Below are 16,363 nucleotides of genomic sequence, written 5' to 3' on the forward strand. Positions count from 1 at the left end.
GTCATTCTGCAAGGATCACCCCCACGGTGGAAGTTCATGCCCTGGCGGAGGAAGCTACTGGACCTTGACAGAACCCTAGCTACCTGGATCAATCTTCAATTCTCTCAGGTCAGTATCAACCTATTGGGTGAAAGCACCACAAATCCTAGCTAGGCAACAGGTCTCCCAAAGGGTTACACATCATCTTCTCCACTCTGCACCATACTGTCTGTGTATCAACATCTGCACCCAGCTCAGTAAAGAAAGTTATCTGTAACCTGACATCGGTGTGTTTCTTTAATCCCCGTGTCTGGCCCAGAAGAAGCTGTCTCCAACCTTGGACCGTGTATAGGCGAACGGTGGCTTGGAGTCACGAAGTGATCAGGTATTTCCCTACACCACCCGTGGTACCACATGTGCAATCATACCAACTAAACAACCAAATAGCGGACCAATGAAGCCCATTACTATATGCTCAATCTTTGTGGTACCTTTCCTTTCAGCCCTACCTTTAGTCTTTTGGTAACCACTAATACGGTTATCCTGACAGGCTCTTTTAGGCTATGTTCACATGGCAGAATTTCCATGCTGAATTCCGCATTGGAATTCTGCACGGAGATTCCAAAGCAGCAGTCCCATTGATTGAAAGGGATTCTGCTGCACTGTTCACATTGCAGAATCTTGCGTGGAAATTCAAATTTCGGTGTCAGCAAAAAGAATAGACATGTCAATTCTTTCTGCGGACAACGCATGGAATGTATTTCCGTCTATGAGCGGTCCTAGTGCCGGCATGTTATGCTGATGCTCCGCATTACGGTGAAGAGCTTCACCTTTCAGGTCCTGAAGCTATTGTATGAGGCATGTGGGACCATACATATTCTTTAGTTACCTGAGGGACTTTAGTACCTAATATTGTATCCATAAATACTGCTGAATTTGGAATTGTTAAAGACACTTTAAAGGGAACTCGTGACATTGAAAATGCAGTCCAATTTGTGGAAATATGTTTTAGAGCAGAATAAGCTAAGCAGAGTTACATACAGCCGTGAACAGAATTGGCAGCACTCCGTTGTTAAAGACAGAAAAACCCACAATATCCCCAGAAACAACTTGAAATTGACAAAAGTAATAATGAATAAAAATTTACTGAAAATGAACTGATGAAAATCAGACATTGTTTTTTATCAATTAACAAAACGGAAAAGCAAACAACAGAAGAGAATTCTAGATCAAATCAATATTTGGTGTGACCGCCCTTTCCCCTCACAACAGCATTGACCCTTCTAGGTATACTTGTACATAGTTTTTGAAGGAATTCAGGAAGCAGATTGTTCCAAACATCCCCGAGAACAAACCCCAAATCGTCTGTGGATGGAGGCTTTCTTGAATCCTTCTGTCTCTTAACCTCTTCAGGACCCATGACGTATGCATACGTCATGTCTTTTCCTGGTCTCCGCCGCTCAATCCTTCAGCAGGGATCCAGGGCAAACGCAGAGGGGGGCCATGTATGCCCCCCATGTCGGCGATCGCCGCAAATCGCAAGGGAAATCGCCCTTGCGATCTGCGGCGATACCGGGCTGATCGGGTCTCTGGGACCCGACCGCCCGGTAATTTCGCATGATCCCAGCTGTCACAGACAGCCAGGACCATGCTGAAGACTAGGAGCGAGGTGGCAAACCGGCCACCTCCTCCTATACCCTGCGATCTGTCGGTTAGTTAACCGACCAATCGCAGGAGGGGGGGGGCGGTTACTTCCTCCCGTCCTGCCCGGCCCCTTGAAGTCCGGAGAGGACGGGAGGAAGACCGGAGGACGCGGCGGGGGACGGGGGAGTGCTGGGGACTGGACCCGGTACTTACCTCGTCCCTGAAGACTGGATCCTGGCGAGGAAGATGGCGGCGGCGACAGGTGAGTAGATCTTCAGCCGCGGTCGGGCCCTTTACAGCAATCCACATCACCGTAAAGCGACATGCATTGCTGTATTGGGACCCTATATACTACAACTCCCAGCATGCCCAGACAGCCCTTGGCATCTGGGCATGCTGGGAGCTGCAGTTTTGCAACATCTGGAGGTCCACAGTTTGGAGACCACTGTGCCCTTCCAGATGTTGCAAAACTACACATTCTCAGCATGCCCTTACTGTCCAGGCATGCTGGGAGTTGTAGTTCTGTAACATCTGGCCCTTCAGATGTTGCAGAACTACAACTCCCAGCATGCCTAGACAGTTTTGGCATACTGGGAGTTGTAGTTTTGCAACATCTGGAAGGGCACAGATTGGGAACCACTGTATTAGTGGTCTGCAAACTGTAGTCCTCCAGATGTTGCAAACTACAACTCCAAGCATGCTGGGAGTTGTAGTTCGGCAACATCTGGCTCTAAAGATGTTGCTGAACTACTACTCCCAGCATGCCTGAAAATGTTTGGGAGTTGTGGTTTTGCAACAAGAGGAGGCACACTGGTTGGGAAACATTGTCTGTTTCCTAACTCAGTGTTTCCCAACCCGTGTGCCTCCAGCTGTTGCAAAACTATAACTACCAGCATGCACTGATAGACTGTGCATGCTGAGAGTTGTAGTTTTGCAACAGCTGGAGGTCCCCCCCCCCCCTTTGAAGGTACAGGGTACATTCACATGGGCAGGGGGCTTACAGTGAGTATCAGGCTGCAAGTTTGCGATGCAGCAAATTTTGCGCGGCAGCTCAAACTCGCAGCGGGAAAATCGCTGTAACCCCCCCTGCCCGTGTGACTGTACCCTAAAAACACTACACTACACTAACACAAAATAAAATAAAAAGTAAAAAACACTACATATACACATACCCCTACACAGCCCACCTCCCCTACCCAATAAAAATGAAAAACGTCTGGTACGCCACTGTTTTCAAAATGGAGCCTCCAGCTGTTGCAAAACAACAACTCCCAGTATTGCCGGACAGCCGTTGACTGTCCAAGTATGCTGGGAGTTTTGCAACAGCTGGAGGCACCCTGTTTGGGAATCACTGGCGTAGAATACCCCTTTGTCCACCCCAATGCAAATCCCTAATTCAGGCCTCAAATGCGCATGGCGCTCTCACTTCGGAGCCCTGTCGTATTTCAAGGCAACAGTTTAGGGTCACATATGGGGTATCGCCGTACTCGGGAGAAATTGCCTTACAAATTTTGGGGGGCTTTTTCTCCTTTCACCCCTTATGAAAAGGTGAAATTGGGGTCTACACCAGCATGTTAGTGTAAAAAAATAAATTTTTTACACTAACATGCTGGTGTTGCCCTATACTTTTCATTTTGACAAGAGGTAAAAGGGAAAAAAGCCCCCCACAATTTGTAATGCAACTTCTCCCGACTACGGAGATACCCCATATGTGGGCGCAAAGTGCTCTGGGGGCGCACAACAAGGCTCAGAAGGGAGAGTGCACCATGTACATTTGAGGTGATTTGCACAGGGGTGGCTGATTGTTACAGCGGTTTTGACAAATGCAAAAAAAAAAAAAAAACACATGTGACCCCATTTCGGAAACTACACCCCTCACGGAATGTAATGAGGGGTGCAGTGAGAATTTACACCCCACAGGTGTCTGACAGATCTTTGGAATAGTGGGCTGCGCAAATTAAAAATTTTGTACAGCCCACTGTTCCAAAGATCTGACAGACACCAGTGGGGGGTAAATGCTCACTGTACCCCTTGTTACGTTCCTCAAGGGGTCTAGTTTCCAAAATGGTATGCCATGTGGGGGTTATTTTGCTGTTCTGGCACCATTGGGGCTTCCTAAATGCGACAAGCCCCCCGAGCAAAATTTGCTCTCAAAAAGCCAAATATGACTCCTTCTCTTCTGAGCATTGTAGTTCGCCCGTAGTGCGCTTCAGGTCAACTTATGGGGTACCTCCATACTCGGAAGAGATGGGGTTACAATTTTTGGGGGGTATTTTCTGCTATTAACCCTTGCAAAAATGTGAAATTTGGGGGGGAAACACACATTTTAGTGAATTATTTTTTTTTTTTTACGTATGCAAAAGTCGTGAAACCCCTGTGGGGTATTAAGGCTCACTTTATTCCTTGTTACGTTCCTCAAGGGGTCTAGTTTCCAAAATGGTATGGAATGTGGGTATTTTTTGTTGTCCTGGCACCATAGGGGCTTCCTAAATGCGACATGCCCCCGAGCAAAATTTGCTCTCAAAAAGCCAAATATGACTCCCTCTCTTCTGAGCATTGTAGTTCGCCCATAGTGCACTTCATGTCAACTTATGGGGTACCTCCATACTCAGAAGAGATGGGGTTACAAATTTTGGGGGCAATTTTCTGCTATTAACCCTTGAAAAAATGTGAAATTTGGGGGGAAACACATTTTATTGAAATTTTTTAAATTTTTTTTTACATATGCAAAAGTCGTGAAACACCTGTGGGGTATTAAGGCTCACTTTATTCCTTGTTATGTTCCTCAAGGGGTCTAGTTTCCAAAATGGTATGCCATGTGTTTTTTTTTCCTGTTCTGGCACCATAGGAGCTTCCTAAATGCAACATGCCCTCCAAAAACCATTTCAGAAAAACGTACGCTCCAAAATCCCCTTGTCGCTCCTTCCCTTCTGAGCCCTCTACTGTGCCCGCCGAACACTTTACATAGACATATGAGGTATGTGCTTAGTCGAGAGAAATTGGGCTACAAATAGAAGTATACATTTTCTCCTTTTACCCCTTGTAAAAATTCAAAAATTGGGTCTACAAGAACATGCGAGTGTAAAAAATGGAAATTGTGAATTTTCTCCTTCACTTTGCTGCTATTCCTGTGAAACACCTAAAGGGTTAAAATGCTGAATGAATGTCATTTTGAATATTTTGTGGGGTGCAGTTTTTATAATGGGGTCATTTGTGGGGTATTTCTAAGATGAAGACCCTTCAAATCCACTTCAAACCTGAACTGGTCCCTGAAAAATTGTGATTTTGGAAATTTTGGGAAAAATTGGAAAATTGCTGCTGAACTTTGAAGCCCTCTGGTGTCTTCCAAAAGTAAAAACTCGTCAATTTTATGATGCAAATATAAAGTAGACATATTGTATATGTGAATAAAATAAAATAATATTTGGAATATCCATTTTCATTACAAGCAGAGAGCTTCAAAGTTAGAAAAATGCAAAATTTTCAAATTTTTCATCAAATTTTGGGATTTTTCACCAAGAAAGGATGCAAGTTACCAAAAAATTTTACCACTAAGTTAAAGTAGAATATGTCACGAAAAAACAATCTCGGAATCACAATGATAACTAAAAGCATTCCAGAGTTATTAATGTTTAAAGTGACAGTGGTCAGATGTGCAAAAAATGCTCGGGTCCTAAGGTGTAAAATGGCTGGGTCCTTAAGAGGTTAAAGGGGTACCCCGCTGCTCAGCGTCTGGAACAAACTGTGTCTGAGTCGGCGCCGGGAGCTTGTGATGTCATAGCCCCGCCAATCATGATGTCACGCCCCCTCAATTCAAGTCTATGGGAGGGGGCGTGATGACTGTCACGCCCCCTCCCATAGACTTGAATTGAGGGGGCGGACGTGACGTCATGAGGGGTGGGGCTGTGATGTCAGGAGGCACCGGCTCCAGCACTCGGAACAGTTTGTTGCCATCGCTGAGCAGCAGAGTACCCCTTTAAGAGACCAAAGGATTCAAGCAAGCCTCCTTCCACAGAAGATTTGTGGTTTGTTCTCCGGGATGTTTGGAACAATAAGCAGCAGAGTACCCCTTTAATGTTAGAAACGTTGCAGTACTTACTTTGAAGCATTTTTCTACACTTGCCGAAACCTTTAAAACAGCACTTTATATCTGAGATAAAATATTCAGTATTTCTAGTCATTTATTGGTCTAGACCTCTGCTTATTCTGGACCTAGTAGACTGACAGCCTTACCTGTGTATACAGAGATAGTTGTCAATCACTAAGTAGGACTGCCCACTGGACTCTAAAGCCCAAAATGAGCAGAGGTTTAGACATTAGATAGATTTTACGCTGCAGATGTACCTGCCGCCAGCAGTCACAGCCGGCCAATAGCTCTGGGTGCTTCTCATAGCACCGGATTTCCCACCGGCAGTCACGAGCAGACACATAGAGCTACACAGCCGCAGCTACGAGGTCGCTCTGTAGTTGCCCAGTGACTGTGTATTTCACACTGTGTGCAGTCACAGAGCTGTGTATGACCCTACCCTAAAGGGGATAAGGAATATGTTTCTAATCACTAGGGGCTAACCGCTGAGACACCCTGCGATCTCCCGAACGGAGCCCTGTCTCTCCCTTTGCATGTAGTAGTATGTCGGCACGAGGGCTCAGTGCACTGTGGAAGCACCGGAGATATTCGTGCAGTCATAGGGCTAATATTTTGGGGGAAAACACTTGTAGTGCAGCCAAGTTAATTTACACGTGATAAATACTCCTTCTGGTAGGGTAAAGCCAATTATGTGTATTGGAGTTGTTCCACTGACCTGCAGAAGCATGCAAGATATGTTTTCTTGGATAATTGGAAAATTAGTGAGCAGCATAAAAACTAATATTTACAGGAAACACGCCATCACCCAGTAATTGTGTCCTTAAAAAACAAACACTGACTTGTCTAATAATTGTTTATTTAAACCTGGGTGCAGCTGGAATTGACAGAGTGCTAATCAAGTCATCTGCATGATTTACACCTAATGTATGCATTAAATTGACCCAATTCCCCCCCCCCCCCTATCCTTCTATATATGTGCTACAACAATAGAAACATTCTCAGAGAGCTTACCAGTGTTCAATCAGGCATCCAGCACTGAGACCAGCAGGAGAGTTATCTGAAACCAAAGAGTAAACAACGCATCAATTATTCACATATCAGATACACAGAACGGTTTCTCCTTTTGTATTTGGGGAGGCGAGTGATACCTCTGGGACATTAGAGGGTACAAAACCATAATCGTGCGAAAGAACAAATCCAATACAGTACTAATCTCAGTAAGCTCCAATTAAAAATGATTAGATGAAAACAATCCAAGACCAAGTCCACATAGATAGTTTTGTTTTTTTGTCGGCTATATTATAACGAGATGTAGCCGGAAATATGTGATTTCTGCTCCTTCCTGCTATGACACTCATCTAGGAAGTTACAGATGACATTTGGAAGTTCATAAAGGAATTTTTCTTTTTTAAGGACTTTGATATTGATAATCTATGTTAAAGGGGTACTCCGGCGATTAGACATCTTATCCCCTATCCAAAGGATAAGATGCCTGATCACGGGGGTCCCACCACTGTGGACCCCCGTGATCTTGCACGCTGCACCCCGTTAAAATCAGACCCCGGAGCGTGTTCGCTCCGGGTCTGATTACTGTCGATCACAAGGCCGGAGCATTGTGACGTCACGGCTACCGCCCCCTTGTGACGTCACGCTCTGCCCCCTCAATGCAAGCCTATGGGAGAGGGCGTGACAGCTGTCAATGACAATGCTCCGGCCCGTGATCGACAGTAATCAGACCCGGAGCGAACACACTCCGGGGTCTAATTTTAACGGGGTGCGGCATGCAAGATCCCGGGGGTCCCCGGATAGGGGATAAGATGTCTAAGCGCCGGAGTACCCCTTTAATATTAAATAGGGCAGCCCCACAGGTCAGCATTCCAACAAACGCTTTATCTCCTTCACTGTTTAGAAAGCACAGCGCCATGCATTTTGTAGTGGCTGCACCTGGTATTTGCAGCTATGTGCCAGTTTTATCTTAAAGCAGTACCAGACACAGACACTACAAAGTGTAAGGCGCTGTATCTGCTAAACAATGGTCCTTACATTGGTGCTGTGATAAAATAGAAAAAGGGGACAACCGTATACGGCGCTTCGTGCATTACCCCAGTGGAAACAAAGGTAGGTAAGAGTTATAGCAGCTGGGGCAATATAAAGCCCCCTTCAGATGGCCGCTCACCTTGATATAAAAGAAAAAAGGCGTATAACCCAACACCCAGGAAGGGGGGGGTACAGGGTTGGAAGTCAGCTGCTGTGCCGCAGGTCGCTGGACTCAGAGAAGGTCCTGGTAGAGATGCAAGGATTCGGAGAAAAAGACCTTTAAACCGGCGCTGCTAAATTCACCACATCAGAGACAGGGATAAGGGTTCAGGAACCACTTGGGATCCACTTTTATTGAGATTACGCGTTTCGAGGGGATCCCCCTCTTCTTCAGATCGGGGATCTTGTATATATACCTGCTACTTTGTATTAACTGTATCCCTGATCTGAAGAAGAGGGGGCTCCCCTCGAAACGCGTAATCTCAATAAAAGTGGATCCCAAGTGGTTCCTGAACCCCTATCCCTGTCTCTGATGTGGTGAATTCAGCAGCGCCGGTTTCAAGGTCTTTTTCTCAGAATCCTCGCTAACATTGGTGCGGCTGTTATAGTTGAACTACCACTGATCTGATTTTAATAGCCTATCCTAAGGATAAGCCTTCAATTTCGAAGTTTTGGAAAAATGTGTTTAAATTGGGTGGATCATGGATAGAACATAATTTGTGGTTTCAAATTGTCCAATTGCTTAACCTTTTTCATTGAGGCTGGAACTAAACAGAGGTGTATAAGGGTATATTGGCAGTTTTAAAGTGTATCTGTCACATAAATGGACATAGATAGATATGAATGTAGATAGTATGAAACACCACCATAGCCTATCAGGGGTTGGACTCCTCATGCCAAATAATTAAAAACCTGAATGTGTAAGCGCACTCTCAAGCAGGATAGGGGAGTAGAGATATCTATCAAATTTGGGATCCATTCGCATTCAGTTGCATAGGTGAAACACAAAGGCACCAAGACAGCAGTGGCCAGTTAAAGAAATAAAAAAATACAACAACAATGTTTTACATATATGCTCAAGCATCTGAACATTTGCCAAATTCTCTAATGGCGATCGTTCATATAATCTTGTGATATAATCTTCATTCTTCCATAGACCGCTATTAAAAATGTACAGTACTCATTTTAACAGTGATAACCGATTTATAAATGCCTTACTTGTTTTCACGTTAGATACACTTTGTTTTTGTTTTTTTATACTGTACTCGCCGCTGTAGGAGTTCATTATTTCTTGTCTATACAAGCCATGTCTGTTATTTAGTCTGAAAACTGGAACAATATAATGCACGCTGTAAGCATTGCCACTCATCCTGCCAATCACAATGCAGCTGCTAGATACAGAGATTTATGGAGAAAAAAAAGCATCAAAAGTGAGTGGGCCCCAAAAAAATTAAAAAAGAGAAATTTTAGGAAAACAAACACACAATGAATGTAGAAAGTCAACACTGAGGATCCTCACTCAGTTTAGGCTAAGTTTCCACTTGGTTTTGTTTCTTGCAGTTTTTTGAAAAAGTACCACTGCATTTTTTGAGCCAAAGCCAAAAGTGTATTCAAAAGGATCCACTTCTGACTTTGGCTCAAAAACTGCAGTGGCAGATATCCAAAAACTGCCAGAAAAAACCCAAGTGGACACTTAGCCTATTAATATATTGAATTTGCATTCAACTAGAAATGTTCTATATGTTCATACTGCACATTCATGGATTGATATGTACATCTCTGGTATTTTATTATTAAAGTGTATCTGTCAAATTGCAAAAACGTTTGATATAATGTAGATAATAACATTATATTTATATTTTTGGTTACAAAATGTGTATATTTGTGGGTGAAAAATGCTGTCCCTGCAGCTATTGCCTGTTTATCCAAATACAGGGTGTGGGCAGCCAAGCAGGGCTCTGTACACTAAGGACAAGCAGGTCTCTGTACACTGAGGACAAGCAGGGCTCTGTACACTGAGGACAAGCAGGGCTCTGTACACTGAGTACAAGCAGGGCTCTGTACACTAAGGACAAGCAGGTCTCTGTACACTGAGGACAAGCAGGGCTCTGTACACTAAGGACAAGCAGGGCTCTGTACACTGAGGACAAGCAGGGCTCTGTACACTGAGGACAAGCAGGGCTCTGTACACTGAGGACAAGCAGGGCTCTGTACACTGAGGACAAGCAGGGCTCTGTACACTGAGGACAAGCAGGGCTCTGTACACTGAGGACAAGCAGAGCTCTGTACACTGAGGACAAGCAGGGCTCTGTACACTGAGGATATGCAGGGCTCTGTACACTGAGGACAAGCAGGGCTCTGTACACTGAGGACAAGCGGGGCTCTGTACACTAAGGACAAGCGGTGCTCTGTACACTGAGGACAAGCAGGGCTCTGTACAGTGAGGGCAAGCAGGGCTCTGTACACTAAGGACATGCAGGGCTCTGTACACTGAGGACAAGCAGAGCTATTTACACTGAGGACAAGCAGGGCTCTGTGCACTGAGGACAAGCAGGGCTTTGTGCACTGAGGACAAGCAGGGCTCTGTGCACTGATGACAAGCAGGGCTCTGTGCACTGAGGACAAGCAGGGCTCTGTACACTGAGGACAAGCAGGGCTCTGTGCGCTGAGGACAAACAATGCTCTGTACACTGACAGTTCCTGCTCTGGACAGTTCCTGAAATGGACAGAGGTGTCAGCAGAGAGCACTGTGGTCAGACAGAAAGGAAATTCAAAAAGAAAAGAACTTCACGTGGATCATACAGCAACTGATAAATACTGGAAGGATTAAGATTTTTTAGTAGAAGTAATTTACAAATCTGTTTAACTTTCTGGCACCAGTTAATTAAATATATATATATATATATATATATACATATATATATTTTCCAGTGGAGTACCCCTTTAAATACTCTAGGAAAATAAAGGTGACCACATAAACACTGATGACCCATGGGCTGACCTGGTGTCAGCCAAAAAGTTCTGCATCTTTGAGGCCTGGACAGCACTTCTCATTCTCGATTACAGAGTATCCTTAAAGGGCTACTCTGCCACTAGACATCTTATCTCCTATCCAAACCCTGCTGCACCCGGTGTTCGTTTAGAGCGTGGGGGGGCAGCGCCAGAAGCTCGTGATGTCACGGTCACGCTCTGCTCGTGATATCACGGCCACGCCCCCTCAATGCAAGTCTATGGGAGGGGGCAAGACAATCGTCACGTCTCCTCTCATAGACTTGCATTGAGGGGGCGTGGCCATGAAGTCACGAGTGGGGCGTGGTCATGAAGTCACGATCGGGAGCGTGACCATGACGTCACGAGCCTCTGCCCCACATTGCCAGTCATCTGGCACGGAGCGAGGTTTGCACTGGATATCTGGGGTGCCGCAGCCAAGATCGCAGGGGTCTTGCTGCTGGGAACCCCCGCGATCTTGGCTGCGGCACCCCAGACATTTGGATAGGGGATATGATGTCTAGGGGTGGAGTAGCCCTGTAATGTCAGGTAAGTGGCTAGACAGAGATAGCGTTTTAATATTCAGAATTCAATAAAAAATTTAAGAAGAAAAACCTGTTCTGTCCTTATGGCCTGAAGAAGTAATATGTTAAACATGTGAATAGTGAAAAATCCACTTTTATTACTTACTAGCTGAGTACCCGGCGTTGCCCGTTTTTTCTTCCTAACCCTTGTTGGGGAGGAAAATCAACAAAGGAGGAAGCTTTTGACTTAATATCTCATCCTCATATATTGTTGTCATATCCCAACCCCATATCCCGTCCTCATATCTCAACCTCATATCCCGTCCTGATATCCCGTCATCATATCTCGACCTCATATCCTGACCTCCTATCCCGTCCTCATATCCCAACCACCTATCTCGATCTCATATCCTGTCCTCATATCCCAACCTCCTATCCCATCCTATCTCGACCTCATATCCTGTCCTCATTTCCCATCCTCATATCCCGACCTCATATCGCGACCTCATATCCCGTCCTCATATCCCGACCTCCTATCCCGTCCTCCCATCTTGACCTCATATCCTGTCCTCATATCCCATCCTCATATCTCGACCTCCTATCCCAACCTCCTATCACATTCTCATATACCCTCCTCATATCTCGACCTCATATTCCAACCTCCTATCTCAGCCTCATATCCCGTCCTCATGTCCCGACCTCCTATCCTGTCCTCCTATCTCGTCCTCATATCCTGACCTCATATCCTGTCCTTATATCCCGACCTCCTATCTCATCCTCATATTCCGTCCTCTTATCCCGTCCTCATAGCCCAACCCCATATCCCATCCCCATATCCCGTCCTCATATGCCATCCTCATATCTTGACCTCATATGCTGTCCTTATGTCCCATCCTGATATCCTGTCCTCAGATGGGACTGATTTGTGATGAAGATATTGAAAGCTGAAAATAGAAGGGGATGTAGCTTTGTGAGACTGGGCAAGATTTGCAAGCCAGACCGATGCACAAAAAGGGTAGATAATAAAAGGGGTGGGGATTAAATGGTGGACATGTCTTTGTGAGATGGGATGTGGCTTGCAAGACAGACTGACACATTCACCAGGAGATGCAGAGCGGAGCTTGTGGAGTAAGGCACTGGGAGTCCCATATACTTGCGTGGGACTTGAAACAAAGGTTTAATTTAACTATTATATATTTTCATTTGACAAATAAGTAATATGTGTACAAGATATTATTGAGATATCTCCAGCTGTACAGAAGTTATGTAGGAACATACATTTCCCATTGATTTGCATGGGACTTTAAATAAAAACCCTGACCCTCACAAATGGGGGTAGTTAAGGTTTAAATTAACTATCCTATATTTTAAGTGGACATATAAGTAACATGTGGCCAAGTATTATGGAAATATCTCCAGCCGTTTGGAAGTTATGACGCAACATATATTTCCCATAGACTTGTATGGGACTTTAAACAAAAACACCAACCCTGGCAAATGGGGGCTGAGTAAGGGTTAAATTACCTATCCTATGTTTGTTGCTGACATATAAGTCACATGTGTGCCAAGTTTCATGTTAATATCTTTAGCGGTTTGGACGTGATGCTGGAACATACACACATACACACATACATATGAGTTTTATATATTTTGATTTGTACAAAAAGTAGTTGGGTGCTTGATAGTGTTTATGTTTCTGCAAACAGCTTTGGAACAAACCACTGCTGCTGCCTATTGTCTAGGTCAGTGATTCCCAACCATTTTTTTTAAATGTCCCACCCCAGCCTGCGCATTGCGCGTACGTGTGCACTGCGCACACAGCGTCCCTCTCCCCCCTGCAGTACAGTGAGTAAGTGTCAGGCGTGCAGGCCAGGAGGGACTGAATGCAATGGGGATCGTGCACCGGATTGTGAACCCGCCCCCCCCCCCCCCCCCCCGGATTGTTCCCGGCCGGCCTGCCTTATGTTACCCAGCCCTCCGCAGAAGGACGGCTCAGCTCAGCTTAATTAAGGTACTGCACCCTCTCCCCTCTGTCACCCCTGTCCACCCCCCTTTGTCACTCCTCTGTTACCCCCTTTCACCCTTGTCCACTTTCCTGTCATCCATATTCACCTTGTCTGCCTCTGTCACCCATGTTCACCATCCCTCTGACCACCCCCCAATCTATCCCCATCACCAATGTCCAACCCCGACTATTCACCCCTCTGTCCCTTTGTCACCCCTGTCCACCCCTCTGTTACCACCTTGTCACCTCTGTCCACCCCTCTGTTACCACCTTGTCAACCCTGTCCACCCCTCTGTTACCACCTTGTCAACCCTGTCCACCCCTCTGTTACCACCTTGTCACCCCTGTCCACCCCTCTTTAACCCCTACACTCCCCTGTCACTCATGTACACTCCTCTACACCCCTCTGTCGCACATGTACACTCCTCTACACCCCCAACACCCCTCTGTCACCCATGTACATGCCTCTACACCCCTTTGTCACCCATGCACACCCCTCTATCACCCATGTACACCCCTCTGCCCCCCATGTAAACCACTCTGTCATCCCTATGCCCCTGTCACCCATACACTCTTCTACAACCATCTGTCACCCCTGTACACCCCCTGTCACCCACGTACACTCCTCTACACCCCCAACACCCCTCTGTCACCCATGTACACTCCTCTACACCCCCAACACTCCTTTGTCACCCATGTACACTCCTCTACACCCCTCTGTCACTCATGTACACTACTCTACACACCTGTCACCCATGTACACCTTTCTGCACACCTCTGTTACCCCTTTACACCTATACACCCCTGTATTCCTCCTCATTTCTAAAAGGGGAATCTGGAGGCTGATGCTGCTAAAGTGTTGAGGCTTATAGGTTTATTTTGCAGGTTTAACAGTGAAGTATTGTGGCTGGAAGAAATTGACGATGTAGAAGAGAAGGATACGACACTGATTTTAGAAGATGTCACGTGTGAGTTGCTGTATAAAGCAGCACTATCATCTACAAACCCACCTATAAATTTATGTTGTACATTGCATTGCGGCTCTCCTTTTTTTTTCTGCTCATCAACTTCGGTAGGGGTTCGCTGTGAAAAAAACATTTTTCTAAGGGTTCCTCGAGCCGAAAAAGGTTGGGAAACACTGGTCTAGGTGGAGAATAAAGGACAAACATCGAGAATATTATCAGCAGCTGCTATTTTTATGCAGTGTGTTGGCAGACTATAGACTGCCCTAAACAGCTGCCTGATTGATTCTGATGTTTCTCCACAGCATATCACAGCTAAATGGAGAGTTTATAATAACAAAGCATTATTAGTAACATGCTGTTTAGGTTATCAGAAGGGTTCTACAACAAATTTTCAATCTGAGACACAATGGGGGACAGTTATTAAAACTAATAAGTGGAGATCTAAAATCTGATTTGATTCAGTAGGCAACACTTTATATTTTTCTTTACACTGCAGGCCCCACAGTAGTCCCACAACATTTTTGATGGTGACCCACCCAATACCTTTCCTTATGATAATAATACCCAACTAGTGGAGCCACTTTTGGGTTGCCATAGGAGACCTTACCTATGATCATATGCAATAAGACATGCACACTATGGTTATGTTTACATCTCGTTTTCTTTCTCACATCAAGCTATACATCAAATGGCTGTCAAAAAGTCATGTTGAAAGACAGCAATAATGTGTTGCAAGTGGATCCATACACTTTAGTTGGTTGAACGTAGTCTAAAGGTGACTACACTTGATCCATGTTCTTAATGTATTCACTGTCTGTATACGTTGGAAATTTAGTCAACATTAGACTATGTTTGGCCCATTAAAGGGGTTGTCCCACCTTGGCAAATTTTCCAGCCAAAAGCAGCCAAAGCAGGGAAGTTAAGCAATTGACTTTAACGGGAGGTATGCAAACGGGCTGCGGGCTTAGCCTGCGGGCTTCTCTATTTACATAACTCCACCCAGCAACTTATTAAAGCTATATGTCTGTGTCCCATTGTATAGACCATTGTAAGGAAGTAAATGAGATCCGAACTGAGCCTAACAATATTGTAAGTTCAAAGAAAAGAAAACAACTCTAGCTCACCCCGATAGAGATGGCCGAAGCACGGATCCAAATGTTGGACGGCATCAGCAATAAAAGAAGAAAGAAGAGACAAATCCAGCTCCTATGATGCATAAAATCCCAGGATTTATTCCCAACTACGGACACACATGAACAGCAAGTAGACAAAAATTACGCGTTTCAAGTGCAGGTGCGCTCTTAGTCGTATGACTAAGAGCGCACCTGCGCTTGATACACGTCATTTCCGTCTACTTGCTGTTTATGTGTGTCCGTAGTTGGGAATAAATCCTGGGATTTTATGCATCATATGAGCTGGACTCATCTCTTCTTTCTTCTAACAATATTGTAGATATGTCATAGCCCCTAAAAATTTAGATCAATGGAAGGCTGCTATAAGCGGTATCCGTGCTGAATTTCATTGTGGAAATTAATTGCAGGAATTCTGTAGTGTGAATGTACTCTAATAGAATGTGGCTCCCAATCAATGCTAAATTTGGCTCACTAGGTAAAGTTGGGGGCAGAAAACTATATCATGTAATGCCAATTCATAAGTGCTATAAAGCATGGTGCAAAAATAGCGCACAATAATGTACATGACAGCAAATCCAGGACTTATCTCTAACTGACTGGCAAGGCTAATTTACATAGGTGACAGAAATGATTTTTAGGCAAGATCGCTTTTATAGGCACCTGAGTATAGAAGAGGTCACCATTAATATTGCCTAGAGGACCTGCACACTACCAAATTATTATTTCATAAGCGAAAATGGTGCCAAATTTCAACTGAAATGAATATATAATGAATTATTGAAGAAAAGCTATGACTTACTGAAGTATAATAATTCTGAATGCTAAACTGGGATACAATGTTGTCTAGAGGTCCTGAGAATACAAGCTGCCTCAGCTAACCCCAAACCACACTGGGAATTACATAGAATTTCAGAGACATTCCTGGACTTATCTTCCCACTTGGGTTAAATTTAGACTTTATTTCCCCATGCTACTTGCTGCAATAGCTTGTAGAATCCTCA

At 44.8% G+C, this 16,363-nt stretch overlaps 1 protein-coding gene across 10 annotated transcripts in view; it reads right to left on the minus strand.

The window, feature by feature from the left end:
• The window catches only part of MAP2 (microtubule associated protein 2), a 249,525-nt gene that overhangs the window by 201,477 nt on the left and 31,685 nt on the right, over positions 1-16,363 (minus strand). For all 10 annotated transcript variants that reach the window (XM_056535275.1, XM_056535273.1, XM_056535274.1 and 7 more), the window contains exon 2: positions 6,722-6,767. The gene's annotated coding sequence lies outside the window, so the exon portion shown is untranslated. The remainder of the gene's footprint in view (positions 1-6,721; positions 6,768-16,363) is intronic.

Source organism: Hyla sarda, chromosome 8 (assembly GCF_029499605.1).
Source record: "Hyla sarda isolate aHylSar1 chromosome 8, aHylSar1.hap1, whole genome shotgun sequence".
Taxonomy (NCBI): Eukaryota; Metazoa; Chordata; class Amphibia; order Anura; family Hylidae; genus Hyla; species Hyla sarda.